This window comes from Camelus dromedarius, chromosome 20 (genome assembly GCF_036321535.1).
Source record: "Camelus dromedarius isolate mCamDro1 chromosome 20, mCamDro1.pat, whole genome shotgun sequence".
In the NCBI taxonomy this organism is placed as follows: domain Eukaryota; kingdom Metazoa; phylum Chordata; class Mammalia; order Artiodactyla; family Camelidae; genus Camelus; species Camelus dromedarius.
The window spans coordinates 29,078,944-29,105,236 of NC_087455.1; the positions used below are offsets into that span (position 1 = coordinate 29,078,944).

At 42.9% G+C, this 26,293-nt stretch overlaps 1 protein-coding gene across 1 annotated transcript in view; it reads left to right on the forward strand.

The window, feature by feature from the left end:
- The first annotated feature begins 7,301 nt into the window (after positions 1 to 7,301).
- NCALD (neurocalcin delta) overlaps positions 7,302 to 26,293 on the forward strand; it is a 364,376-nt gene continuing 345,384 nt past the window's right edge. Inside the window, exon 1 of the mRNA XM_064476919.1 lies at positions 7,302 to 7,318. The gene's annotated coding sequence lies outside the window, so the exon portion shown is untranslated. The remainder of the gene's footprint in view (positions 7,319 to 26,293) is intronic.

Sequence of the window (26,293 nt, forward strand, 5' to 3'; positions counted from 1 at the left end):
ATAGAGTTTGTTGAAGATGAAAACAGAGATCTGAGGGGAAATTAAGAAGTCTTAATTAAGATGACAGGCTCAAATTATCTCAAAGGGAGTCCACAAATTCTGAAGCTTCATAACCAAGAGGAAGACTCTGTGGGCAGAATCCAGAAAAGACTGGCCTTTAGGTGGCTACGAGGTGGCTTTGCTCTAATGTGTAGTGGCTTCAGTTAGATTTCAGCAGGCAGAAAGATCCTCATTCTTCAAGGATCTAAGAAATTAAGAGCAAGGCGAGCAGGCAACGCATCTCCATTAGAGCATTTACACTGCATTGTAACACAGGCTGATGGGTGAGTCGTCCCCACTAGACTTAAGGGCACATACTGAGTTTTAATTTCCGTATCTGGCATAGAGAAAACACTGAATGAATGTTTGTTGTTGAACAAAAGAGCTGGTTTCACAGAATTTAAAAGCCAGAAGGGAGGAAAGAGTCTAGTGGTCTCTAGACTGGTGGTCTCCAAATCTATCTGGACATCAGAATCACCTGTGGAGTGTATATGGGTTCTTTTTAAGAATACTGATTCTGGAATGCACAGAAGATACACCACTACTCTCTCCTTGGACACAACCCAAAGTGCCCTCCTAATCAGACTGAATACTTTCCCCCTACGATCAGTAGCCAGGCAAGGATGTCTGCTCTTGCCACTTCCATCTGACAAAGAACTGAAAGTTCTAGCAAGTACAGTAGGATAAGAAAAAAAAATAAAAGCCACAGAGATTGGAAAATCACCAGTGCCATGATTGTCTTCATAGGAAAGCGAAAGAAGTCTACAAAGAAGTTCATAGCACTAGTGAGTTTATCAAGGCCATAGGATACAAGGTCAATATACAAAAACTAATCATATTTCTATATATAAGCCATAAACAATTGAGATTGAAGCTTACATGTTCAACAGCACACAGGAAAAGAAATACAGTTATAAGACTAACAAAAATGTGCAGAATATTTATGTTCAAAACTAAAAAACAATAATGAAAGAAATCAAAGAAGAGTTAGAGATATTTATCATGTTCATGGATTATAAGTCTGAACATTTTTAAGATGTTGATTCTACCCAAATTGAGCTATAGATTTAATGCAATCACAGTAAAAATATGAGTAGGGACTTAGTAGACATTGACAAGATGATTCCGAAGATTATGTGAAAAGGCAAAAGAAATAAGACAGCCAAGACAGTTTTGCAAAAGAACAAAATTGCACCACATGATTTCAAGACTGACTAAAAACCCACAGTAATCAAGACATTGTGATTCTGGCAAAGGATAGACATATAGATCATTGGAACAGAATTGTGAGTCAGAAATAAACAAAGAGTTACTAGATATGATACCATTAAGTATGATACATAAAGGAAAAATTGATAAGTTAGACTCTACCAAACTGAATTTTTTTGTTCTGTGAAGGACCACGGTAAAAGAATGAAAAGACACTCTGCCCACTGGGAAAAAAATATTTGCAAATCACCTAAATGACAGAGGATTTGTATTCAGTGTATATAAAGGCTACTTAAAACTCATCAATAAGCAAGAAACAGAAAACTTTTTGAAAAGATACTTCAATGGAATGAAATAAGCACATGAAAAAATGCTCGACATCATGAGTTATTAGAGAGATACACATTAAAACTACAACACACCATTTAAAATGGGTTAAAACTCTTGGGAGTTCAAGATTTGCAAATATTAACTACTATATACACAAAGTAGATTAAAAAATTTCTTCTGTATAGCACAGGAAACTATATTCAATATCCTGTAATAACTTTTAATGAAAAATAATATGAAAGTGAATATATATATATGTATGACTGGGACATTATACTGTATACCAGAAATTGACACATTATAACTAACTATACTTCAATAAACAAACAAACAAATAAATAAAATGGGTTAAAACAAAACAAAGCAATAAAAACTTAGCCATATCAAGTCCTGGAGTGAATGCAGAACAGCCAGAACACTCCTATATTGCTGCTGGGAATGTGATTTCAAAAGCAGTTTGGCAGTTTCTTATATAGGTAAACATATGCTCACTGTGGGAGCCAGCAAACCCAATCCTGTGTATTTACTCAAGTGAAATGATAACTTCTATTCACACAGAAACTTAATTTACATTCACAGGCCAATATTTACGGTTGCTTTATTCATAATTGACCTAAATTAGAAATAACCTCAACTTCTTTCAACTGATGAGTGGATAAGTATCTTGTAGTACATTCATACAGTTAAAAGGAATAAACCACTGACGGACTCAACCACACAGATGAATCTCACATGCATTATAATCAGTGAAAGAAGCCATTCTTGAAAGGCTACACACTGCATGATTCCACTGATAAGACATTCTTGAACAGACAACACTGTAGAGGCAAAAAACCCATCAGTGGTTTCCAGGGTTAGGGAGAGGGCTTGACTACAAGGGGCAGCAACATTTCTGGAGTGATGGTACCATTCTGAATCTTGATGGTGATGATGGATTTATTGAAATTTGCAGCACTGTTCCTTTAAAAGGTGAATTTTCCTGTACACAAATTTAAAAGAGAAATTTAAAAGGAGCTTTCAGTGGCTTTGTGTTGTTCTTAGAATAAATTCCACACCAGAATAAATTTTATGTTCTTTATCCTGACTTGTGTGTGAAGCAATGCCTGGCCTGGCCCTGCTGCTCTGCCCCTTACCCACTGTACTGAACTCACTTTACGCACTAACTCAATTGATGATAAGGCACCAATTTGCTAGAGTAAATCTAGCAAAGGTTTGTGCTATTACTGTGGTCATAGAGCCAGGTTGCTGTCACTTCTGTCACAGGGAGGAGCACACTGTGGCTGCTGCTCTCAGTCTTTCAAGTTGCTCTTGAATACAGACCAGTGGCGCCTCACCTCCCACCATAGGCCTTTTGTCTTCCACCTAGGGACTTCCCTAGTCATGCTCAAACACCTGTTTGGTGACCACTCACATGCAACCAGGAGTCTCAACCAGTTAACACCGACCAATTAGAGAAAGGAGCCTGCAAATGAATTTTCTCTCTTTCTACCACACCAGTACTCCTTCCCCTGACCTCCATCAGATGTTTGAATCTTCAGAAGCATTCCATTGCTTCTCCACAGACCAGAAAACAGCACCCTCCTCTGGAATCCTTCAGCCCATCCACTGATGCCTCCATGTTGCCTCAGACAAAGCCATGGTGCTTCCTGCAGACTCAGCAGCAGCCACCAGCGGGGAACCACACTTCCCTGCAGTCGCTCTCCTCTCCCTGACTCATTCCTCTTTTCTCACAGTCCTTCCCTGAGGCTTCACTTCCCTATAGTCTTTTCACCTAACCTTGTGCTTGGGCTTGACTTTCTAGGGAGTTCGGCCAAAGGCACCCAATAAGTTCAGCCACACTAGATTTCTTTGGGTTCCCAGAATAAACTGGGTATTTTCCCCTTCAAATGAGAGCTTTTGCACGGTGTTTCCTCTGCCTGGCTCTTTCCTTAGTTGTTCCAGCATATCACTCTATGTGAATTCTTTTTTTAAATTGAAGTATAGTTGATTTACAATGTTGTATTAGTTTCTGGTGTACTCTGTGTGAATTCTTGACATAGCACTCATTTGATATGGATCTTAATGTGTTCCATCTATCTATCTATCATCTATCTATCTATCCATCCATCCATCCATCCATCCATCTATCCATCCATCACCTATCATCTGTCTTCTCTCTCATTAAACTAGAAGCCCCACCAGAACATGAATCTTGTCTGCCTTGTTTAGTGATATATCCTGAGAACTTAGAATAGTTCAAAGCACATAGGAAGCCCTTAGGAAGTATTTGTGGAGCAGATGAATGAATGCATGCCATTGTTGATCTAGCTGGCCCCAAAATTATACACTCGATTGCTTCCTTGACAAAAACTTGCAACTCAGTGACCAAAGTTGACCAAATACTATGGTAAGAGCTGTCCCAGCACATTAGACCTCTGGAAGTGGGAGACTCTGACTACGGGCTCAAGGCCAGTGGTTTCAGTGTTCCTGGTTTCCAATATCACACCATTAAAGAGCGTTTCAAAAAGTAGGGCCCAACATTAAGGTATAAGCCTTTGTGCCCTTGAATTAGGCAAAACCCTTTAGATACAACACCAAAAGTACAAGCAACAAAAGAAAACAGATAATTTATGCTTCATCAAAATGAAAAACTTTTATCTGAAGAAGAATGTATATGTATATATAACTGAATCACTTTGCTGTACATCTGAAAGTAACACAACATTGTAAATCAATTGTACTTCAATTAAAAAAATAAAAAATTTTTAAAAAAGAAAAAAAAAAGAAAAACTTTGTTGTTTCAAAGGACACCACCAAGACAGCAAAAAGAGAACCCACAGAATGGGAGGAAAGATTTTCAAATTGTATGTCCAATAAGGTACTTATGCCCAGAATATATAAAGAACACTTACACCTGAATAATAAATAATAAATTAAAAAGACAAATAACCGAGTTTAAAAAATGGGTAAAGGATCTGAATAGATAATTCTCCAAAGAAGATAAGCACACGAGAGGATGATTAACATCATTAGCTGTTAGGAAACTGCAAAACAGAACCATGAAATACCACTTCATGCCCAGTAGGATGGTATAAATTTAACACATGGCAAATAACAAGTGTTGGCAAGGATGTGGAGAAATTGGAACGTTCACACACTGCTGGCAAGAATGTAAAATGGTGCAGCTGCTTTGGAAACCAGTGTGGCATTTCCTCAAATGTTAAACATAGAGTTACCATGTGACCCAGCAATCCCACTCCTAGACATACACCCAAGAGAGATGAAAACATACATCCACACAAAAACCTATCCACAAATGTTTGTAGCAGCATTATTTACAATAGCCCCAAAGTGGAAACAACCCAAATGTCCATCAACTGAAAAACAAATAAATAAAATATGATATATCCCTACCGTGGGATATTGTTTGTTTATAAAAAGGAATGAAGTATTGACCACATGGATGAACCTTGAGAACACTATGCTAAGTGAAAGAAAGCAGCCACAAAAGACTTCATGTTGTATGAAGACTTTATTTAAAAGAAATGTCCACAAAAGTCAAATATAGAGAAAAAAGTAGATTAGAGATTGCCATGGGCTGCAGGTTGGGAGAAAAGAGGGAATGAGTGCTAATGAGCACAGCATTTCTTTTTGGGGTGATCGAAGTCAGTTCTAAAATTGACTGTGGTGATGGTTGTACAACTCTGTGAATATACTAAAAACATCAAATTGTATACTATAAATGGGTGAGTTGCATGCTATATGAGTTATATTTTAACAAAGCTTTTTTAAAAAGCAGAGATCATTAAACAAAATTTAAAAATAAACTGAGTTTTTAAATCATTCTGGCTCAGAGACACCCCTACCCCTAGCACTGCCGCCTTCCTACTACTGCCTTCTGCCCACCTGCAGGGCTCTTCCTGCAGAATCTGTAAGCAATGATCAGGCCTAAATTGTCCAGACCACAGGTTACAAAATGACTTTGGGACACCATGTGGCCTCTTCTTTTTTTAGCCTATAGAGCACTTAAAATACTAAAAAAAATTAGTTACCAACATTTTAAAATTAGAAGAGTTCACATTAAATGTGGATTTTTGGCTTCTGGGGTTGGAGGAGGTGGGAAAAACAAAACAAAAACAAAGTGAAGAAAACCCTCAACTTGATGGCCACACTGGACCTGCGTTTCCAACGTGGAAAAGTGAGACTGTCCTTTTTAGGGCATGATGCCCTTCTCAGTTTGCCCCTGTACACCAGCCTAAGTCACTTTGTTACTTCTTTTAAAGCCCTTAGGGACATTTGAATTTGCAATACCTGCTTAGACCTTTCCCTGCATCAAAATTTCCTTGTTCATCATCTCATTGTCTCAGGTTCTGTTTGATGATTGGCTAATCCTGGGGTTTCCAACCCTGGCTGCACATCAGAACCTCCTGGGGCTCTTGCAAAAAGTCCCTAAACAAGGCTGCATCCCAAGCAGGTAAATCAGAATTTATCAGGGTGAGGCCCAGGCCTACTATTGAAAAACAGAACAGAAACACAGCTCCTTAGGTGATTCCAAAGTGTATCGGGGAAGCCACTGGGCTAACTGCTAATCCAATTCAAGAACAAATTTAGCATTCAATAATGGTTTAATGGCTTCTTGGACAACTTCTGCTTTTTAAGCTTCACCTTGAGGAGTAAATTATGTGGAAATGGAAGGCAGAACAAAGAGGATGGTTTTGTGAACCTTTGACTTGATTTTCAAATCAGAGTTGGCAGATGTTTGGACCCAAATGTAACTGCCATTTCTGTAACACTTGTCATGTTGAAAGATTCTGTAATCATTACAACATGCATGGACAAGTCATGGTGCCTTCACAGCTTTACATGGTGCCTTTTTGTTATTTTTAACCAGCAACTTTTTAAATCAACAAATGTGACTTGCTATGGAGACCTTCTGTGGGTTCTGGAAATGTTGTTGAGTTTGACAAGTATGGGAAGTTTTGGTGGCTTTTTGAGAGGTCCCTAGTGGCTAACACAGCAGGGCAGGGACATACACTGGCAACCAACTGATAAATACTGGTTGAATGAATTGACAAGACATTTGCTTCTCATCATCTCCAGTGGAGATGGAAGATTTGGAGACATTACGTGGTGGACGACCGGAGGTGGGGGGAGGGTTGGCGGAGGGAGGAGGGGAAGAGATTCCTTAGATGACCCCCTTTTCCAGTTTTTCGTTAAGCTCTGGGTAGAGAAAACACTGATCAGGCAAAGCAGCCCATCTCACCCTTGTGGGCCTGTCCTTCCAAGGCCCTTGAACTTCACTGCTGCGTAGCAGGGACCCCGGGGGTCTCCCAGTGGAAACCTAGAAGGTGCTCTATGTTGGCTCTGACCTTCCCACGACCTTAACAGGCAAACGGATGGCACCCTTGCAAAGCACCAGTGTAGCCTCGCTAGAAGCCTGGCAGTGGGCTAGGACTCGGAGGCTCAACAGGGGTAATAAGCGTGGTGGCTGCACCCGGGCAAGATGGGGGTGTTCACTGCACCTGCAAACCCCGCGCCTCAGCTTGGCGCTCTGCACCCCGGGCGTCGGCCCAACCTGGAGAGGCTGCCTGCGGGGCCGCGGTGGGGAGGAGGGGTCGGCGGCCGCGGGGAGGGAGGCGGCGAGCGAGGCTGGGGAGGGGGGCGCGGCAGGCGGCAGTGCTGGCCAGGGGGAGGCGGGCGGAGGGAAGGCGCTGCCGCCGCCTCACCCGCGGCAGCACAGACGCCGGGAGCAGCCGAGGCGGTGAGTCGCAGCGCCTTCCCTCCGCTTCTGCCGAGCCAGCGCCGAGTGGGAATTGTAGCTCCGGAGGATGCAGCGGGGGCGGCGGCGCCGGGAGCGGCTGCTGGGGGGACCGGCACGCTAGGGGCGCGGCGGGCGTGGGGGTGGGCGCCAGGAGCGCGCGGTCCTGAGGACCTGGTTCCCGCAGCCCTTCCCAGGTGCAGCTCCTCCTGTCAATTCCCCTGCCCTTCCCTGAGTGCCTCTGAGGTAAAATAAAACAAAGCCAAAGACGCTGAGGATGGGTGGCAGGAAAGGAGAGAGCAACTTTGCAGAGTGACGCGCAGAGGCGCGCGGGGCAGGCAGGATGGGGGCGCGCCGGGTCGGAAGGGGGCGTTCGTGCGCCTGGTGGCCAGGGACACCAGAAGCACCCCTCCTGGGGTCGGGGGAGGAGGTTGGGGTCCAGGGCACTCGCCGGTTCCTGGGTCTTCTAAGTCGGCTCCGAGAGGCCGCAGCAGGCGAGTGCGTTGGGTGGGTGTCTGGGGAGGGGGCTTAGGGAACCACCGAAAGGCGCCAGTTGAACCCATAGGAGGAAGTGGTCTGCATTTTAGACTCAGGATCTTAAAGATTGGTGTCTCTTGCCCCCAGAGACTCGGAAGGGGTGTGCTGGGGAGATGTGTTTGAGTGTTTTTCAGTGCATACCGATTTATTTTTAGCTCCCAGAGAAGCAGGATGTGCAAAGTGGGTTGTATCAGCCCGGGAGGGGCAGGAGGTCTCCCTGTCCGCAGGAAATGCACAAGTTTCTTGCAGCAGATGCTTACTTTAACTTTCATGCCTGGAGAAAGAAAGCCATTTGGCTCTCTGAAGGTCTCCCCACCAGGGCTACTTTCTTCCTGCGGGGTCTGTCGGAGACCGCTGGCCAGGCGAGTGCTTCAGTTGTTCAGCGCTTAGCCCCAAATAATGGTACACGTTCTGCTCCGTAGGGCAACGAGTGTGAACGCAGAAGTAGGGCTGCCAAGGTCTCGCTGAGAAGGAAACCACACAAGCTTGCTCAAAGTTTTCCCAGTTCTGACTGATTTGAAAATAATAGAGCCAAGCCTCTGTATTACCAAGAGCAGGCTTCACTGTCTGGATTTCTCAGACTTAATTGGTAATGATTGTGAGGTTTTTCATTCCAGCTGGGAGATGCCTGTATTTTAGGGTCAAATGCAGCATCAGGGACCGCAGACGAGAAAGGGGTGCTGGTGTGCTGGGGAGACTGTGGGTGTATGGGGAGTGCTGGTTGAAGGCTAAATACAGACTTGGGGGTGGGGCTTCCTTCAGAAGAGACGGCTTCAGAAGCTGAAACCCAAATGTTCAGTTATCCAAGCCAGACCCCTGGAAATTGCCCTAGAGTCTCCCCCATTAAAACCACTCAGTGGCCATCCTGAATATCCACTCCCTGCAAGTTTGCTGGGCTATGGGCTTTGAGGAGCATGGGCTCTGCAGCCAGACTGCTGGGTTTGGGTTCTAGTTGGGACACAAATTGCTCCCAGACCAGGGGCTCCTTGCTTAACCTTTCTCTGTTTCCTGATCTGTGGCATGAGGTTGATAATCGGTACCAAACCTATCTCAGGCTTGTTGTGAAGATAAAGTGAATTAATAACCAGAAAGCACTTCGTGCAGTGTCTTGTCATTTGCAAGTGTTGCACACGGGTGAGCTCTTATTATTATTCTTGTTGTTGATGTCTGCCTCCTCTGGCCCTACTGTCACCAGTTTAGTTCATAACCTCATCACTTCTTGCTCCAGTTGCCTTCACACCAGGCTCCTTGCTCCAAATCAGGACACTCTTGCTCCAGTCTGTTCTCCAAACTGCAGCTAGAAGGCTTGTTTTGAAAACAAAAATCTAAGCCAGTCATTCAGCTTCATTTCCTTCAGGGGTTTACTATGGCTTTCAGGATAGTTTGGACCCCAGGACCTTCATGACCCTACCCTTGTCTCCTTGCCAGCCTCAGCTCCCAAGCCTCCCTATGTGCAGCCTTGGCCCAAGCCACTGAGTCTTAGCACCTGTCATCTTCCCACCCTTCCTTGTCTGATCAACTCCTGGGCATTCTTCCCTACTCAGTGGCAGCGACTCTGCCTTCCAGCAAATTTCTTGGTATCTCCCCCTCCCCCCACCACCTTGCTTCGTGCTGGAATGTTACCCTGCACATACTCCTCTCATCACGCTGCATCATCATCTCCATGTATCTTCCCTGCCTGCAAGTGCCTGGAGAGGTGGATTGTGATTATCAGTAATTAGAGTTGGATGAATAAATGAACATTAGTCAAGCAAAGTTCATTCCTTTTCACTAAAACTGGAAACAAACATGGACAATAATAGAGAAGAGGACCAAACCAATCTTTATATATACACTGCAATAAAAAAAGCTATGGGAAATATTAAGGAATCAAGGGTTGGTCGATAGAAATGTGACACACTATCTTGGAACAGTTTCTGAGGGTTTTTTTTAAAGTGGTGAGGTGTCAGACTAACAGTGGAGAAATGTAGTGCTCTGAACTCTTACCTTACTTTCCTCATAAAAATGTTGAACATCACAGACTGGCCGTGGGGAATGGAGGTTCGGCTCTTTGAGGGGTTGTGTAGTAAATCTGTTTCTGGAGGCAGAGGTGAAGGTCATCGCATGCGTGGGCTTTGTAGCTCTTCCTTGGATTGTAGCTTCCCCCAGAGTGTGGGTTTCAGCTTGCCCTCGGATTGGTATGATGAGAACAGGAACTCTCCCATCATCAAAGCTCCTCTGTACTTCTCAGGCAATTCAGTATGTTCTGTGGGTACACTCTTAACTGAGGTGGCATTTCCAAGCGCTCCACAGCTGAGCCTCCAGGAGCCCTGCAGAGGGAGATAAGACGGTGCCTGGATTTCTGGGACAGCCCCAGAGTCTGATTTCAAGGCTCCAGAGCAGGGGGTTTTATAAGCTAAAAGATCAAAAAATGCTTCTTACATTTTTAAAGGGTTGTAAACAAAACAAATCAACACAAAGAAGAATATGTAATGGAGAGCATGTCTAAAAATACTTAATACCTAGTTCTTTACAGAAAAACTGCCTACCACTGTTCTGGAGCTGAGGCAATTGGCTTCATTTTGTGTGTCATCTTTGATTGATTGGTAGTGGCTGCCTGGAGAGCTGGGTTGAAGAGGAATTCAAGGCTGGGACCAGGCTCAGTAGGAAAGAGTGCTGTGGTCAATTAGTGATGACTGTCAGTGTGTGGGATTAGGAAGTAATGACAGCCAGGCTTGGTTGTCACCATCCCTCTATCTCTGTCACTATGATAGAATATCACTGAAGAAGAGTGAAGGCAAAAATCAGGGACAGAGCCCATAGATTAGAAATGATTCCTAGAAGAAGCCAGGAATTTTCCACCACAACCATAAACTATGGCCACAGTTAACATGAGTAGTTTCCATTTATCAAGTGTGCACTATGTATGTACATGAGGATCATGTTTCATCTGTGTAATAACTTTTTGAGGAAATACTTATCTTAATTAGGACTCAATTCTGCTGCAAGGATCAGAAACCCCAAAGCTCAAACTATTTTGAGGGAAAAAAAAGGAATATTATTTTGGCTTCCTCCTCAGTCCAGAGGAAGAAACTTCAGGTATGGCTTGATTTGGGGCTCAAGCATCATTACTTGTACCTGATTTCTATCTTCCCAGTTCTTGGTTGCTTTCTTGGAGTTGGCACCATTTTTAGATGCTGGTTCATGGCAGGATGGCTGTAAGAGCTCTAGGCCTTATGTAAGCTGGGATTTAAGTCCAGCTAGAAAGTGGGAGCCTCTATCCCAGCACTACTCACAGTGGCTGGCTGTAGTCATTGGCTTTCATTGGGTCCCATGCCTGTTCCTCTGACCAGAATTCCACACTAGTCTAGGGCTTGGGCTTGGTTACAGGTTTCATCCCTGAGTCATAGGCTAAGAAGTAGGAGCAAGGGTATTTCTCCAGCAGAACACTGTTATACTCTTACTAGGAGATTGGCCAATGGATTTTGGATTACAAAGCAATGGACATCCAATATAGTAGAGTCAGCATTCCCACCTAACAGATGAGGGAAACAGGCTAAGGGGCACTCAGTAACTCCCAAGGACACATGGCTTGCAAATGAAAGAGTTCTGACTTGCAGAACTCTGCAATTTATGCACTTGGTAAAATTATTTGTGAACAGAACAATTTAAAGTGAATTTTGTATGCAGCTCTATTCTTTTCATTTCTGAAAATATACATAACTAACTTCAAGAAATGCTAAATACTGACCAGAAGATGTGAGAAAAAAGAGAACGTAGATTTCTTCGACTAGACCTTTACTTACGTATTCAACCAATATTTTTGAGAAGTTTCTACGTGCTCAACATTTTGTTAAATTCTAGGGATTTGGATGAATATGATCTAGTCCCTTGTCTTGAAGGAATTTGTATCCCAACATGAAAGTGCAAGACATAATTAGGGAACAGACTGCTGGAATGAGGGGTATGTTGGGGGGAAGTGCAGGAACTGAGCCCCCTTGACAGAGACAGTGACCTTCCAGTTTGTTTATCCCCAGTGTGGTGCTTTGTGCAATAGATGAGTAATAAATATTTCTTAAATACATTTTAAAATTGTGGTTAAATACACATAACATAAATTTTTACTATTTTAACCATTTTTTGAGTGCATAGCTTTATGGCATTAAGTACATTCACACTGTTGTGCATCTATCACCACCATCCATCCCCAGAACGTTTTCATCTTCCCAAACTAAAACTCCATACCCGTTATACAAAAACTTTTCATTTCCCCCTGCCCCCTAGCCCATGGCCACCACCGTTCATTCTACTTTATGTCTTTATGGATCTGACTATTCTAAGTACCTCTATAAGTGGAATCATAGAATATTTGTCTTTTTGTGACTAGCTTATTTCACTTAGCATAGTGCTTGTTTTCAAGGTTCATTCAGATTGTAGCATGTGTTGGAATTTCCTTTCTTTTTAAAGCTGAATAATATTCCAGTGTATGGATAGACTATACCACATGTGTTTACCCATTTACCTGTAGATGGATGCTTGGGTTGCTTCCATCTTCTGGCTGTTTTGAGCAATGCCGCTGTGAACAGGGTCTCACAGGGAGGCAGATGACACGCTCAAAAGATCACTGAAGGAAGCTTAATGAAGGGACTATTAGTAGTCCCTGCTTATCCTTGATTTTGCTTTCCGAGGTTTCAGTTACCCGAGGTGAACCGTGGTCTGAAAATGTAAAGTGGAAAATTCTAGAAATAAACAATCGTAAGTTCGAAACTGCCGCCATTCTGCAGCAGCGTGGTGAAGTCTCGCGTAATCTGCTCCGTCCGCCCCACGCGAGCCTGGGCGCTTGGTCCCGTGAATCCCGCCTCGTAGTCTCGCGGCAGAGCCGCTGTCCGGGTGTCTCAGCGCTTGTGTTCATCCTACTTTTACTTAATAATGGCCCCAAAGCGCAAGAGGAGTGCTGCTGACAATACGGATACACCAAAGAGAAGCTATAAAGTGCTTCCTTTAAGTGAAATGGTGAAAATTCTCGACTTAAGGAAAGAAGATAAAACCTTAACGCTGAGTTTGCTAAGATTTACGGTAAGAACGAATCGAATCTTCTATCCGTGAAATTGTGAAAAAGGAAAAAGAAATTCATGCTAGTTTTGCTGTCATACCTCAGACTGCTGATGTAACAGCCCCAGTGCACGAAAAATGCTTAATTGTGATGGAAAAGGCATTAAATTTGTACCATAAGATATTCTGAGGAAGACTGACCACATTCACGTAAGTTCGATTTCAGTATATTGTTATAATTCTATATTATTATAATTACTGTTGTCAATCTCTTATGTACCTAATTTATAAATTAAACTTTACTATAGGTACGTAAGTATAGGAAAAATTTTACTATATACAGGGTTCGGTACTATCCGTGGTTTCTGGCAACCACTGGGGCTCTTGGAACGTATACCCCATGGATGAACGGGGACCACTGTATTCAGAAAGATGTGGGCAAAGTTAAGGGAAGACACCACCGGCTAGCTAGCCAAGTGTGCAAGCCTTTACATCCCTTCCCTGAAAGGGTGATTGCTCTTCAGTAGAAAAACACAGCTGCCAAGCTGTGGCCTGGCCGGGAGGCACCCGGTGAATAAGTTCCTGACCAGTCTTTGTTCCCCCTCTCTAGTCTTCTATTGGTGCCTTCCAATTAGCCAAACCAACCAGAAGCTGGAGGGCAAGAAATGCAGAGACTACCTTGTGCTGAGAAATCAGCCTTCTAGTGCTGAGACCAGAGTAAGGGAGGGAGGAGGGTGGATCTGGAGGGGCAACAAGCAGAGAGAACCCAGCCCTAGAGAGCATTACAGTTATCTTTACAGGTAAGGGAACTAAAGCATCAAGAGGTTGAGCGACCTATCCTACATCAGTAACTTGGAAGTTGTGGAGCTGGGATTTAACCCACGGACATTTCCTCTGTACATCCAGTTGGATCTGGAACGTTAGTTTTTCCTGAAAACTGTGTGTTTTGATTCTTTCGTAATAATCTGATTTGTACAAACTCAGCTTGGCTGTCAAAATGTAGAGTAAGGTACTGCTCAGAATTCACCCCCTCTCCCCCTTTCTTTTCTAAATAACAGCATGTATTTTGTAGATATGTTTCATAGCTGATCGTTGTATTTCCATTAAAAAGTCTTTTCCGTATACTTGATGGGGGTGACAATATGTCCTTGAAACATAAGTGAAAAAGATATAAGTTTGTTTTGTTTTGCTTTCAGCTGAAAACCCCAAAGGAGTTGACAGTGTAACCTGGCTGCTTAAACATTAATGAGACCTTGGGCTGCGTTAGAAGAGTGTTGAGGACAAGGGAGATGGTGCTGTTCTGGCAGAGGGAATGCAGAGGGCAGTGTCTAGTGTGGTGGGGGGTGGAGCCCCCCTCCCCTGAGGCATGACTGAGGGGCTCTCTAGCCAGAAAAAGTTCTGTGGGAGCCCGATTATTATGGTCTCCAAATACGTGAAGTACTGTGTTGGGGAAAAGACCTATTCTGGGGCCAGAACTGGGTCACTGTGAAAACAGAACAGGCTGCTTTTGGAAGGCCTCATATTTTCCATTACCGGAGGTTGCGAAGAGGAGGCCACAGGTGAGAGATGTGGCTGAGGGCTTGTATTCGTTTCCTGTGGCCTCCAACAAATCACCACAAGCTGGGTGACTTAAAATAACAGAAAGTTATTTTCTCACCATTTTGAAGGCAGAAGTCGGAAATCAAGTTATCAGCAAGGCCAAGCTTTTTCCAGAGGCTCTGGAGGAGAAGACCCTCCTTGCTTCTAGGCTGGTGGCCATCAGCATTTCTGGGCTTGAGGCTGCATTACTCCTGTCTCTGCCTCTGGTCACATGGAGTCCTCTTCACCTCTGTGTGTCTCTTATAAGGACACTTGTCATTGGATTTAGGGCTCACCTGGATAATAATTCCAGGTGATTTCCACCCCCTCCCCCCCAGTTTTATTGTGAAAGGCTGACATACATCACTGTAAATGTAAGATGTACAGCATGATGGTTTAATTTACATATAGTGTGAAATGATTACCACAAAGGTTCAGCTACCAACCATCGTCTTATATAGATACAATAAAAAGAAAAGAAAAAAGAAAAGATAAAAAATTGTTTTCCCCTTGTCACGAGAATTCTTAGGGTTTATTCTCTTAACATCTTTCCCATACATCACACAGCAGCGCTATCTAGAATGTAGATAGTCATCACATTCTACATTCCATCTCTGCTACTTATCTTATAACTCAAAGTTTATACCTTTTGACCATCTTCCTCCAATTCTTTCTTCTCCCACCTGCCGCCTCTGGTAACCACAGGTCTGATCTTTTTTTCTGTGAGTTTGGTAGGTTTTTAAAATTTGTTTGTTTTTAGATTTCACATGTAAGTGATATCATATAATAATTTCTTTCTTGGTCTGACTTACTTCATTTAGCATAATGCCTTCGAGGTCCATCCATGTTGCTGCAAATGATAGTATTTTCTCATTTTAACGGCTGAATAATATTCCATTGTGTATATAAGCCACAACTTCTTTATCTATTCATTGTCAGTGAACACTTACATGTCTTGGCTATTGTAAATAATGCTGCTATGAACAGGGGGTTGCAGATAATATTTTTGAGTTAGTGTTTTCATTTCCTTTAGACATATTCCCAGAAATAGAATGGCTGGGTCATATGGTATAGTTCTATTTTTAATTTTTTGAGGATCTTCCATACTGTTTGTCATAGTGGCTGCACCAATTTACAATCCCACCAATAGTGCACAAGAGTTCCCTTTTCTTCACATCCACACCAATATTTGTGATCTCTTGTCTTTTTAGTAATGACCATTCTAATGAGGATGAGTTGCTTTCTCATTGTGGTTTTAATTTGCATTTTACAGGATGATCTTATTTCAAGATCCTTAACTTAATTACATCTGCAAAGACCCTTTTAAAAATAAGAGCACATTCACCTGTTCCTGGGGTTTGGATGTGGACATATCTTTTGGGGGGCAGCATTCACCCCACAACAGGGCTCATGAGTGTACCTTGCAACCCTTGATCCTCCAATTCTGTCACAATGCCTATAGATTTGATTTACTACCTGGACTATAGGTTCCTTAACATAGTACAGATCTTGAAGATGCTTTTAATTTGATCTATTGAAATTTTATTTTTCCTTTAAATGACAAAACAAAATTCTTAGAATCTGCCATCCTTATTTCTGAAATGAAGGGGTGACTGAAAGAAGCTCACAAAAACCAGTTTGATCCCTAACTTGGATGGAAGTTTTCTGTGCTTTGCTTTGCCCAGTGGCCTTGGAGGAAATGAATGGGAGAAGGGTAGCCACTGGTCCTGTTCTGGCTTCTCACCTGGGATTCCCAGATTTTAAAACTGCAGTTACTTAGAGGAAGCCTCAGAATGTTGAGTCTTCCAGGAAAATGAGGCAGAAGCAGTAAAAGCTCAAGTTTCTAGTCTTTCAGAAAGCAGTGGCTTAGAAATATGAGCTGTAAATCTTGCCAGCCCATTAACAAGCCTTTTATGCGTGTATTTTCAATACTGAGTCTCAAACTAGGGCCTGTGGACACCAGGCACAAAAGACAAGGTCAAGAGTAGCTTTGGCAATTACCTGGCTAATTTGATGACTAACTCATCAAGTGGAATACATCGAGAGAGTCCACCCCAGGGCGTAAATTATTCTGTTTGTCTGTATTGATCACATTAACTGAGCCAAAATCTACTCCCTCTGTGCTATGGAGAGGCAGTTGTAATTAAGGTTGGTTTCTCTCCAGGGGGCAGCTAATTTTGGTTTCTCAGCCACTTGGCAGTTTGACTTCAAAAGAGAAAGAGGAAAGGAAAAAAAGGTAAAATATCCCTTCACTTTATTGTGTTATATATTCTGCTATAACAGTTGTTCCTCTGGTTAGTATTAACTTTGGATCTATTTGCTTTGAATAGTATGCCTGGAATACTCTGATACTTAGAGAATTTAGTCTCACCTGCTGAAGAAAATGGCTTGCCTTGCACAAGACCAGCTATATGATTTATGAGGCCCAGTGCAAAGTGAAAATGTGGGGCCCTTGTTAGGAAGTTATTAAGAATTTCAAGATGGTGTGGCAGAGCATTAGACCAAGCATGGGGCCCTCCTGAGCATGGTGCCTTGTGTAACTGCACAGGTCACTTGCCCATGAAGTTGGCTCTGGCATCACGAAGATGGTAAGGATGGCATCTTCTGGCTTATTAGCACCATCTTGACCCCTAAAGAGTGACCAGGCCAGTTTACTCTCCTTCAGTTGAAGCACACTTTTCTGCAGGGACAAGGACAGCAGACAGGCTGGCCATCTCTTATTGCCCCCTCCATATCCTCTGTCCTCCCTTGTCTACCTGGCTCTGTGCCCTGAGAGCTGGATCTCTACCATCACCATCAATTTCCATCTTTGTCTTCTGATTTCTAGTATAGTTCAGCCAATGGTGGGTCCAGCCTACTGTTGGGTGGGTGGGAGGAGAGTGAGGTAGGGCATTTATTTCCTCCATTCCCTCCTACTGGGTTGCATGCTGCAGGTTGACTTGTCTGTCCCTAAAGGCCACAGCTCCTGCCAGGCATCCTCTCCCTACAGCCATCCTTTTTGGGTTCCTTCAGCCACTCTGCATGCAGGCCTAGGATGGTGACACTGCTTGCTGTCACAAACCTTCACTGCTTAACTGAGCCTCTCCTTGCTGTTTTCTCAACAGCCTCCTCAGCAGGACTCCTCAGTAGGATCACAGAGCCCTCAGGGGCCCACCTGGGCCCTGGTGGATGTGACAACCTTCTGTTGGGGCTTGACCGCAGCTTGCGCTGCTACAGAGCCAAAAGGGCAGCTGAGGACTCTGATAACACGTGACTGCTGCCTCGGCTCCTGGAAAAGCGGGGTAGGCAGGAAGCAGGGGGTCCACACCGCAGGGGAGAACACGTGCTTGGATTGGGGCATTTGAATTCTCTGGCATGAGTCTGGGTGAGTCATCTCATCTGCAAAACAAGCATAGTGATCGTTCTTTGCTTCTAGGGTTGTTTTGAGCATGAAGTGACGTCATGCGGGCACCGTGCTTACAGCAGGGCTGGGTATGCAGTAAGTGCTCATGGAGAACTTTTACCATTAGTTCTCTGGAGTGTCCCACTCAAAGGAGACTGTCCCCCTTGTCTCTGAACCAAGGCACTTCCAGCCTAGACTACACAATGATTATCAAGTTGTCACTGTTTCACTGTTGTCTCAGATGGTATTTCTGTCTATTCAGTGAGACTATAGTGTTCTGGAGGTCAGGGATTCTATTTCAGAATTGTTTTGGTACGGATCTAAGTTCCCAACCTAGTAGCCAGCACATCAGTAAGTGGTCAAGAAATACGTTGTGGCTAAATATAAAGTGACCATATAATTCATTGTTCACACCAGGACACTTTTGAGTGTGAAGGAGGAGAGCTTTTCAACGATTATAACAAAAAACAGGCCCAAGTAGGGATGTCCTAGGCAATCCAGGCGAACAGGGACATAAGGTCACCCCAGTTAAGTGGGACTTAAGAGTTTTCCAAATGTGTTTTAAAGTTTGTCAGGCTACCCTCCTTTGTATTAGTCTGCCTTTGGTTTATGAGATAAAAAATGAGATTTCAACAACATAGAAAAAATATGTTTAACACTCTTACTAGATTCTTGGCCCAAATCTGAGACAATAGGTCAAGGCTTCTTACACAAATAGAGACCTGCTTTTATACTTTATTACCCTACTTATATGGGGCACCTACTTACAAAACTTTCTACTGCACCTACCTCTTTCCCCTACTTAGTCTCCTAATTATTGTCCTTCTTGCAATAGTGATCATTTATGTTCAAAAGATGGCAAAAATAGATCCATATACATATATTTTTCCGAACATCTTTGTCTTTGTATTTCTGGTTGCCTAGGTGACATTTCCAAGAGAATGTGTGCTAATCTGCTATTATTAAAGCAGAGATAACATAGCAACTATTTTTAGGCCCTTCTATACCTTTCTTTTTCTCCACTAGACCATGTAATTGATTTAATTTTTTCTGTTTCCATTACTGGAAAGCCATGTATAGCTTCCTCCCTCTAGTTCTAATTTGAGGATTGGTTAACTTTTTGAAAACTGGCATAGTAATTTGGGACCTTCTCCGTTCAGCGTTGCTAAATCTATACTGATTGTTTGTTTGTTTGGTTAGTTGATGCCAGTTGTTTTTCCTGCAGGTTGTCCAAGCCAAGCTTGGGCAAGGATATTTTTGGTAGAAGCGAAAAGGGATGCAGACACAATCTGTAGATCTGTCGGGGAGAGAGTGCACCTCCTCTGCAGCTGGATTAACCCGGCTTCAGTCTTAGTGCTGCTACTTACCAGCCGAGCGACCTCCGGAAGCTTGTATCTTCAGGTGGCAACTGGGCAATGAGTCAGTCATACCTGCTTCATGGGGCTGCTGTGAAGGTTGAGAGGGTGAGTGGGCAGCACCTGTGAGCACGGGGAGCAGCATCTCACACAGGGGACTCCTGCCGCTGCTGTGGCTGCTCTTTACTGTCCATGGTGCAAGGGTACCACCTTTCAGAAGATAATTTCATACAAGATATTGCACATACTTGAATTTACTAAAGAGATAAATTAGGGGGATTATTATTTTCTTTACTAAAATGTCTTTTGTTTTAATAAGCATTTCAGAAAATTTCTTTTAATGGTGAACAAACCATTGGGTATACTTTTAGTAGTATTGAAATTAAAAATCTCTAATTTACCCCCATACTTTCAGGAACGTAACTGTAGTATTATTACCCTTAATTTAAAGGCAGCGGGTGTTAATATTTGGGGTGCTTTCCTTCATTATTTTTATGTAAAGGTGTATATGATATATATCTCTGTAGTGCTGTGCAAGGGATTTTGAACGTTTATCTGATTGTTGTATGTACTTGAAGGTGAAATATTTAGCCTAATTCAGTATTAGGGCTTGAAATACTGATGATAGGGATCTGAGACTATTAATTTGGATTTTATGGCAAGTTTGAGAGGAGGGATGGACTTCAAACTTTGTTATTTAAAATTGTTTAATATTGGAGTGTTATCCTGGCTGAGGTTCCTTTGGTTCTCACTTTTTGTGCATTGCTATTCTATTTTGATAAACAGATTTATCATTTATCATTCAGATTGATCAGATTTGACAGCTGAGGCAGATTGCTGCATCATGGCCCTGGAGTTTGTCTTGCTGCCCTTGGGGACAGAGGAGGGGGGAGGAAGCAGATGTACAGACAGACTAAAAGACACATACACACTTCTCTTTAGACATGTGACCTGGAATTTCTAATAAGATATTTAAAGTAAGAGCCCTTTGATGGGATTTTGCTCTGTGACTTGTCAGAAGGGGAGGAATGGGATGTGGGAAATCTGGGTTATTGAATTCCCACCACCTCACCCTTTGGAAGACATGACGGCTATTTCCACGTGAGACCGAAAGGCAGGCAGTGAGAATCATAAGTCAGTTCTGGCCTCTGATGTTTCTTGGGAAAGCAACAGGAAAACTGTGCCTTGTATTTTTTTAATCTAGACTCTTACAGATTATGTTCGCCAGAGCCTGGGTGCTGTTTCCTTCATACCCTCATCCCTACCATTGTAAAAGTAAGGCATTGTCGTGAAATAAAGTCTGCACAGTAGAGAACATTGGAAAGAAGAAAAAAGTAATAATCTAAATATTCAAAGGCAAACAGGGTTAATATTTGGAACATTTCATTATTTTCATAGATTTTTTTCTTTAGTTATACAGTCATATTTAGATATAACTTAAAAAATATTTTAAAATTTAACCATCTACCCTAAGCTCTGATACTGTGATATAATAAGAAATATATATTTGGTCTTTGTCTTCATTTGCCGGCACAGAGCTCCTAAAACCCTTGGAGTTTCTGAGGGATGGGGATAAGAGGAATGTCTTTTGTTACTCACAGTATGCCTCTTTCAACCATATCTGAATTTATGCTAATGAGGTGACTCTTGAAGATAGAGGGTTGGAATTTTAGCTCCTCCCCTCTGCCACTCCCCTACCCCCAACCTCCAGGGAGGGAAAAGGGGCTGGAGATTGAATTCAGTCACTAATGGCCAGTAATTTAATCAACCATGCCATTATGATGGAACCTCCATAAAAATCCTTTGTAATGGGGTTTGGAGACCTTCCAGGTTGCAAAACATAGCAAGTGCTGGGAGGGTGGCATGCTTGGAGAGAGCATGGAAGCTCTAAGCCCCTTCCCCCATACCTCACTGTATGCATCTCTTCCATCTGCCTGTTCCTGAGTTGTATCCCTTTATAGCAAATTGGTACTCTAGTAAGGAAACTGTTTTCTTGAGTTCTGTGAGCTGTTCTAGAAAATCACTGAACCTGAGGAGGGGGGTCTTAGGAACTCCTGATTTATAGCTGGTTGGTCAGAAGCACAGGTGACAACGTAGGACTTGCAACTGGTCTTTGAAGTGGGGAGCAGTCTTGTGGGACTGAGCCCTTAACCTGAGGGGTCTGCATTAACTTCAAGTAGTTAGTAGGAAGAATTGAATTATAGGACACCCAGTTGGTGCTCAGAGAGTTAGAGAATTGGTTGGTGTGGAAAAAACCTTCACACACTGGTGTCAGAAGTGAAGGACTGAGAATAAAAGAAATAGAAGTTTTCACTTTTTACAGGAACTCTACATTTTATTATATACTCTTCGTAGATAATACTTAATTGAGCATATAATATTCTGTTGAATGGATATACCCCAGGTTGCTTAGCCATTCTGTTCTTGGTCATTTGATAAAAAATCTAAATAATTTTTTTGCTATTATCATTTTAATATAGTAACTTTTACCTTATGTAAGATTATATAAAGACATATTTAATAAGGATATATTTCCAGTGGATTTAATCAATTGAAGTTTTGAACATTTAAAAATAAAAGATGTCCCAGCACTTTTTATTAAGTGCTTTTTTTTTTTATTGTTTTAACTTTCCGTAAACAAGTGTCTTCTCTTATTTGTGCATTTTTTTTCAACTTAAAATAGTGGTATTATAATCAGAAGGGTCTTTTCTAAGGGAAAACAGATTTTTGCATTTACCGGGAATTAGGTAGATACACTGAGAATAATAACTTGGTTCCCTCGGGTCCCAGATCTTTGCCTTGTAACTTGACTGTCATGATGCAGCTTGTGGGTGTAGTCTGAGCAGTGCTCCCGCTAACAATTTCTCATCTGTCTCTACTGCATTGCCATGAGGTGGTAGGGCCACGAATATCATCTCATCTCACAGGTGAAGAAGCCAAGCAAATCTCAAAGGCTCACTCAGGGTTATTCCTGCTTTCCAATCCAATAGTTCAGTCTTTTATAATCTGTCTGTTATGCTCTTTCTTCTGGTTCCCTTTTATAGTGCTAAGTTTATTTTTGAAATTTCAAGTCTGTTTGGCTGGTTTGATTTCACCATGTAGGGAATTTCAAGAAGGTCATAATGATAGTTTTGCTTAGAAATGAGGGCTCTTCCAGGATTATTATTATTATTATTACTATTATTAAACAAACATTTATTGCATGTCTGCTCTGTACAAGGCACTATGCCAAATGTTGTGAGAATACAAAGTGAATAAAACACTTTTCCTTTCCTCAGTGGATTTGCATACATTTCTTTAGCATAGTTTTAGTTCCTTTTGTTAAATTGTGTTCTCTACTGAGGGATACCAGTATTTTGGGTTGCGCTTACTCCACGGTCTTGAAACCCCAGGGGATGATGTTTTCTGTTGAGCAAGTCTTGTGCGTAGAGTGCATTGGCTGCTGTATCCTTTTCAAAGTGCTACTATGAGGCACTTTAAACACCTGAGGACTTGACCGATGCATATTTTATAAGCTAAGATGGACCTGGAGATCTGCGGTAGCTGTGTTACACTTTTGGTCCCAGCTTCTCTTCCTTTGGACATTTAGGTTACTCATTTGGTCAACCAGGATCTAAAAATAAACCTAGAAACTTTGAGAGTGTCTTTTTCCTTGGCTGATTGATGTGTGTTTTCGTGTCTCCCAAACTGCGCTGTGTTACTGTTTACTTTTGCATTATGTATAGCACTTAGCAACCAACAGTGGAAATGAAAGTTAAGAGCACAGGCAGTCCAGGCCGAGCTGGAGGAACCAGCTGGCCAAAGCCTCAGAGAATTCTCCTACCCTCCCCCATTCCTGCACTCTGTGGCCCTGGGGTCTGCGTTGCTGGCATCAAGTTCCTGCTTTTTCATTCTCTGCTGGTGGCCAAATGGGGGCCAGAAGGAGGAACAGGAAGGACCCCGCCGGCCCTACCCTTACCCCTCTCGGTTCCCTTGGTTGGTCAGTGTGGGTGGGGTGAGCTGCCTCACCCCTGGAGTGCAGGCCCTGGTCACCACTGACATCTTGGCTCTGGTGACAGTGCGGTAGGGTCAGAAGCACTATGTCTTATTTGGAGCTCTGAATGCATTTCCATAAAGAACGGTACAAGTTGTGACTGGACTGTGCAGGGCCCACAGGACAAAACTACGTGATTCTTCAGAAAATCTGAGGTTAGGATGACTCTTAGGGTAACATCAGTCTGTGCTGAGAATGTTGTTCTCAGGGGAGAATGCTTTCGAGATTCTAAGCATTCCAGGTTAGGAAGAACCTTAGAACATGATCAGCTTGTAAGTTGAGGGACTGCATGTAAACTCAAAAAGTGGTTTTTTCCTGCATGGAAGTGCCCTGTTGTTTGAGACACTGTAGTGTGTCAGTTCTTTTCTCACCCAGCCCTCTTCTGAAGCTGTCAGAAAATATGAATTCTCTGATTTTTAGAGTAGCGAATGTACTAAAAAGGCTCGCATCTTGACTCTACCAAAAGAAAGCAGGAAGAAAGACCCTGGGAATATAGGTTTAGTTCCTCGATTATTGCCTTTTAGCAAAGAATACAAAACCAAATACACCATGGCCTTTGCGGAAGGTCTTAGTTTTTCCCTTGAGAAATAAAAACTTCTGTTCCTTTCTCAGGACTCCTATATACGTCTCATTCTTAATGCATTTTGGGGAACAGATTTGAAGAATATATCTGTGAATGTTTTCTTTTTCCTGGGAAATAGAGGATTTCTTTTTTCTAAATAAAGAGGTTTTTCTAAAGGTGATTTATGTCACCTTTCTTTAGCAAAATCCGTTTTGTTTTTTTGAAGGCTGGAAAGTATAGATCAGCAGTTCAGAGCGATTAAACGATACTTACCTGGACAGGAACCAAGTCTATACAGTTGCTTGTGTAATTTTCACAGAAGGGACAAAAACAGTTAAAGAGTAAAATCCCCCAGCTTCTAAATGAATTTTTCTCCCAATCTCGGAAGGGGTGGGCCCACTCGGAACAGGAAGTAATCGCGGGTCAGCGGTTTGAGTAACGAGAGATGGCTTCTGGATTGGGCTTAGCTGTTTTCTTCATGCCGAAAGCCAGGGCAGGCTACAGACGCAACCCTTCTTCTGCAACATCTGCATCTTCCTGGGCACACGTACTGCACGCGGACACCTGCCCCATAAGAATGAGGAGCCGAGGAGACGGCTAGAGCTGGAGGATGCAATGGAAGAGGAGGCTGAGCTTCAAACAGTTGCAGGCAGAGGAGAAGTCTTGAAAGTTGGCTTATCAGCCCTGGTATATGGAATAATTAGTCCCGAGGAGTCAGAGCAGGACCCAAGAGGAACAGGGCACAATACAGAATGGGGACAGGGATGGGGAGTGTCCACTTTCACATGCCACCCATGGCTCAGGTCTTCCCCCGTTGAAGTGGATTTTACTTGTAGTTATACCCATATTGACGGTTCCATATGTATTGTGTAAAAATATATTTATGTTTAAGTTAATCAATAAATTAGTGTTTTGGGCCCTCTCAGTTGTCAAGGACTAGGATGTCACTCAAATGAGCTTAAGGCCAATGGGCTTATTGTAACAGTGACAACGACCATCATGACATTGTTCTGAGTACATGATCACACGAACTCTTCCCCCCTGCCCTGGGGAGTAGAGTCTTACCATCCTCATTCTACTGAGGAGGTGCAGGCTTCAGGAATGTGCCCTAAGGCATGTGGCTGGTGGGTGGGAATCTGGACTCACACCCAGGTGGTCACTTGAAAAAACCATAGTCTCTCACCACGGTACTGCTCTGCCCTTTGAAAGGATTCTGAGCCTGTGAAACAAAGAATAGCTGGGTGTCCTGGGGACCGAGACAAAGGGCTGGAAAACTGAGAATGGAGTCATAATCTTTCTCAGAGTTTGTGTGGTTTCTCCTCATTTGGCCCCTCCCGTTTTCTCTCCTATCTTCCTCTGTTGCTTCATTTTACATATGGCCCCTGAATGGTCAGCCATAAGGCTACAGCCTGGGACCTCAGTATCTTCTGGCTCAGTTCATAAGGGAGAGTTTCCTGTTGGCCCAGCTCACTGGTTCAGACCACACAGCTATTGCAGCCTGGCCAGTAAAGTAATTATCTGCCTTTGAGTTGGCTGTTCATCCCAGGTCCACTGGTGGCTGCCTCGTGCACTGACTTCTCCAGCACCATTTCTGCAAGCAGGGGATTGTGGGTAAGGCATGAGAAGTTGTTTGGAGTAGGAAATTAACATCTGGTATAAGCTCATTTTATAGTTTAATACTTTTAAAGTTAAATAACGCATTTGCTATCCTTATATAAAGTTTCAGGTTAAAAGAATCTGTATCTGTTAAGACTCTTCAGGTTGATAGAAACCTGATTCAAAGGGGCTTGGAAAAATATCACATTTAATTCATTCTTGTAACTGTGAAGGCTTAAAGCCTTGGCTGGATTCAGGTCTCAGACAATGACATCAGAAATCTGTCTCTTGCCATCACTTGACTTGACATTCACCTGAATTGGTTTCATCCTCAGGCAGGCCCTCCCTTCATGACATCAAGACATAATTGGAAGCTCCAGGCTTGTCTGTTAGCTAAGCCACTCCAGTGGGGAGTTTCTCTTTCTTTGGAGTTCTAGCAAGATTCCCAGGTTTGATTCTCATTGTCTGGATTGGTTCCATGCCAGTTTCTCAACCAAACATGGCAGCCAGGCGAATTGGTCAGGCCTGGGTCACTGCCCACCCTTGGAAAGGGGTTAAATCACCCCTTTATTAAAACACAGGGACTAGGAATGGGGGGGCATAGTCTCCAGTGACAACTGGGATATTAGTACCCAGAGGAATGAGGAAGGATGCTGTCCCCACAAAAATGACCCATGTCCGCTTTGGAACATTTTCAGGTATATCACAAGTAATTGGACATCCATTATCAAGGTTTGGGGGCTCAGGGTAAGCAGTTTGGGTCACTTTATCTTATTTGTATGTGACAAATCCAAAGACCAAAGAAATTATAAGCGTTTGGAAAGGCCTAGATCTGTGGTTTTTAGTCATTAATCCTGAAAGATGATGCTATTGTATCAAACAAACTTGTTTTTAAGACTTGCAT